This window comes from Salarias fasciatus, chromosome 6 (genome assembly GCF_902148845.1).
Source record: "Salarias fasciatus chromosome 6, fSalaFa1.1, whole genome shotgun sequence".
Lineage (NCBI taxonomy): Eukaryota > Metazoa > Chordata > Actinopteri > Blenniiformes > Blenniidae > Salarias > Salarias fasciatus.
This window is the reverse complement of record NC_043750.1, coordinates 24,173,431-24,177,771: the sequence shown is the minus strand read 5'-3', so window position 1 is coordinate 24,177,771 and position 4,341 is coordinate 24,173,431. Positions and strand designations below refer to the sequence as shown.

The 4,341-nt window shown below is 41.3% G+C and overlaps 1 non-coding gene across 1 annotated transcript; it reads right to left on the bottom strand.

Annotated features, from left to right (window-relative positions):
- Positions 1 to 2,176: 2,176 nt before the first annotated feature.
- On the bottom strand, positions 2,177 to 2,249 carry trnaf-gaa (transfer RNA phenylalanine (anticodon GAA)). The gene has a single exon. It is a non-coding gene; the product is annotated as a tRNA-Phe (tRNA).
- Positions 2,250 to 4,341: the final 2,092 nt, after the last annotated feature.

Sequence of the window (4,341 nt, the reverse complement as noted above, 5' to 3'; positions counted from 1 at the left end):
TCCTACTATTTCATGCAAAGCTTCAAGCTCCTGGTCAGACAGATTCAGACTACATATTCTTGCCAGACAGCCAGACCAATAAAGTCACGTTTTGGAGCACTTTTCCGAATAAAAACAGGAATGCGCAAGGTGCATTTTTGCGCGCGGCAAAACAGTCAACGATCACGTCACTTCACATTAATACAGCGGTTTGTGGAATAGTCCTGAAAAGTAAGAAATCCAAACATGTTGACGCACCTACCACGCCGTTCTCCCCTCGCGCACTGCGGGCGCTCCCGTCCCGTGTCGCCTCACCGGCCGCGCGCACTGACTGAACACACCTCCTGGCAGGCGGCGCGTCCCACGCTGATCGGCTCCATCTGCGGACCTGATTGCTTCAGATTTAATTAAGCCGACAGATTTACCCCCGGCGCTGCGTGCTGGCAGGTGGTGTAACATGTCTGACCTGTGAGAGATCATAAAACGAGCTGCTGAAGAGGAGGGGATGCTGATAACTCTGTATTTATCTGAAGTGAGGCTTATGGAAAATGCCTCTTTATATTTCACCTCGTGGCAAAGTGGTTTGAAGATAAAAGCGCATCAGGTGGTTTGATGAGATTCTTCAGTTGAGCAGAAATCAAATATAATGTTGTGCTGGCTCCCTCTACTGGACAATATAGCAATGTACCAATGGAAGGTGGTCAGGACTGTGTTAAGAAGTTCCTCACTTCAAATCAAGTCCTCAAATTATCACACCACAATCTGAAAACACACATTTAGGTCGAATGCTGATTTTTGTATTTGAGTTCCCCCAGATGAGCAGACATCTGGTACCTTCTACTGACCCACCACACTGAAAATGAACAAGTGTGTGTGTCTGTAGCGGAACCAGAGTGGGTGCAAGAGGGCGGTCGCCCCAGGGGCCAGGGCCCAGAAGGTCATAGGGCCCCGTTTCATGTGATGTGTTCACATTTAGTCGGAAATAAATTATTATAATAAAAAGTGCAGCGTGTGCCAGAAGGTATACGCATATGAGTGTGGGCTCCAATGTGCCAATTCTTACATTACGACTGTCCATGAATGCATCAGAGCTGTAAGCCAGAGCTGATTGGCTGTGCGGCATGAACGAGTTTCTTCTTTTGCACTTGATCTGAACTCTTTGGAGGGAAGTTAAACAGTATGCTAAACACTATGCTAGCTGCTAGCGGTACTACCCAAAACCTAACATAGGAGCCATTGGTGAATCAGTGAAACCTTCAAAAATATTATCTTTATCAGAATGCTGTGGTCTTAAAAACCTGCCTATTTGAATGTGCCTTGTGTTGCTCTCAACTACAAGAGACCGCCGAGTCTATTTTTTTTCTAATATACGTGAATTCCAAAAGATGTAGATAGCTGTGTCTATATCTATCTGAATAGATTGTGTAATTTTAGACCAGCTGTGTTCATTTTATATTTAAGCTGTATCAAAGATGGTACAGATGTAGCCCGTGAGTTTTTATCTGAGCTTCAGCACCATGGACAGCGGACGCTCTGAGATTGACAGCTGTCAGGCTGCATTTGTGTGTATGTGTGTGTGTTCTTGTCAGTGGTGGAAGAAGTACTCATTTTGTTTACTTAAGTAAAAGTACAGATACTGGGGCAAAAAAATACTTAAGTAAAAGTCAAAGTACCCAAGGAATAATTTACTTCAGTAAAAGTACAAAAGTACTTGCTTTAAAATTTACTTTGCAAGTAAAAAGTAAAAGTATTTATTTCTGATGAAAAAAATGCAGAAATGTAAAATATTGAACGGGAATTGTGAATGTAGTAAATATTCAAAATAAGAACCAGGCAAAACACTGTCTGCTCAAAGTTATTTAGAACACAGCATTGTAAACAAAAGCTTTACAAGCTCAAAAATTGTGAATTATTTACAATTCTGGCATAATATTTAACAAGACAGACAGTTCTCTTGGCAAGTATTTTACAGGTGTTTGTGGTTCAACTTCAAAAAAAGTTGATTTTCAAAGTTTTTAGAATGGAGGCGTGCTCTTTTACGAAAGATGGTCAATGCTTTTGTTTTTTCATTCCAGAAACATTTACATGGCAATGGCAGAAACACTAAAAACTGGGAACTGTTCCATTGTTCTTTCACAGTAGGAAAGAGACAGTTTAGAGACCTGATGTACCCTGTGACTGCAAAGTTCTTATAGCCTGCAAAAACCCGGGATTTAACCAGGGATCTTTAGAACTTCAGTCTAACGCTCTCCCAAATGAGCTATTTCGGCACAAATTGCTCACAAAATTCCATTTGATTGTGGCTCAGTAGATTTGCAAGTACACTAATAACTAATAATAACTAATAACGTACTCCGACATACTACATATAACTCCTCCCCCTCCTCCTCTCTGGAGGGCGTCGTGCAGGTTGACAGTTTGAGTTTAAGTGAGTTTAGAAAGTTCAGGTGCTTTGCCATTGTAGCGCGCACGCAGTCAGAAAATATGGATTGCTGCACTGCTTATTTGGCAACCTCAGGAACTCACATACCGATATGATTGGCTCTGGAACCCAGAAGTGTGACAGTCCAGCCCCGCCCATCGGAGTTATTCTGTCCTGAAATTGAAACTTTTGAAAGAAAAAAAAACTTGATGAAGACATTTGTTGATGGAGACAACAGATTATTGAAAGGGAATGCTTCTTCGATGACATGTGAAAAATGGGAAGAGTAAATTTCTTAGTTATTGTGCCTTTAAGTTATCAGTTTGAAAATGGCAGCGTTCACACATTCACTGATTGGCCTCATCATTGGGTTTATTGGAGGAAAGCAGTGGAATGCCTTTCAGGCTTTGCACAGATGCGTTTCTGCATACAAATTCTAATTGACAGCTATCTTACACTTTAAAAAATGCTCCCTATCCAAAATAATTTAATTCAAAATTAATTATGCACATTTATGTTTTTCCAAAATTATTTGGCGCTCCCAAGAAATCACTTCTGGTCTCCAAGTGGGGTCGGGACCCCAAGGTGGCTGCCGTAATTAATGGCACTATTGCACATGCGCGAGGAGATGGACTATATATCAACGAGGAGATGGACTATATCAACAGCGGTGGCTAAACATCTGTGTACTTGTCATTGTTAATGTGTATTGTTTTCTGCATGCATATGTGTGTGTGAGGTGTCATTACTTAAACAAACAGCGCTGACTTGTGGCCTGATGTGAAAACTACAGAACTTCAGAATTTCAGTTGTCAGAATTTCATGTCAGCATCAGTTTAAAGGGCTGCAGTCAGGTTGAATGGTATCTACCTATGACTCCTTTTCACACAGCAGAGGCATTTCAAGAGCTTTACCTGGACAAATGCATACAGACATTGATGAGAATCTTCATACTGCCCTATGCTGATTATTGGATCATGGTTATTTCTTTCTACCAACCAAAGTTGCAATTTACACTGACATGTATGTTTGATGAAATACATAAGTGTTAACTTTCTCAAGAAACTACATACTGTTATTAGAAGTAGACGTTAAAGGGGAAGAGAAACACACAGAATACTCCTGATCTATGGAAAAATGGGATAAAGACCTGTAATGCATACAATTTCTCATGAGAAAGAAATTACAAGACAAAAAAACAAACAAACAAGGTAGTGATTCAGAGGAGGAGAGTTTATCAATAGACTGACAGTAACACAAATTGGTGCAGGTGTGGACACTGTGTGGTGATGGACAGTGATGTGGAGTGTGTGTGTGTGTGTGTGTGTGTGTGTGTGTGTGTGTGTGTGTGTGTGTGTGTGTGTGTGTGTGTGTGTGTGTGTGTGTGTGTGTGTGTGTGTGCGTGCGTGCGTGCGTGGAGATACATGAAACACAATGACTCATCCGTGCCATCGGTTCAACCTGCGTCACCCAAGATGTACACAGAAATGTAATCAGAAATAATCATTGTTCCTGTTGGTCTAAATGGTTGCATTTGAAAAAAGATTAAAAAAAAAAAAAATAGAGAGGAGCCACAGGATAGGAAGTAAACAGATCCTGGCGCTGGAGCTTTCTCTCTTTCTTTCTCCGTTAACTTTGATGCTACAGCTGTATAATATGTCTGCATACACACTAAAAAATGTTGGGTCATTTTGTTAACCCAATCGCTGGATTATGAAATCGGCAACCCAATTTGGGCTATTATGATACATTTGGAGTTATTTATTGCAACTCTTGTGTTGGGTTTGAGTCCATCAGACCCAACACAGATTTTTAAACTCGGCACATGGGTTGTTTTGACCACTGTTGGGTTGTCAGCGGTCCGTGTGTCACTTCCGTCTTCTCTGTCTGCAACACAGAAGAACAGAAGTAGTCCTCTGGCTCTCTGATGCAGTGCAGGT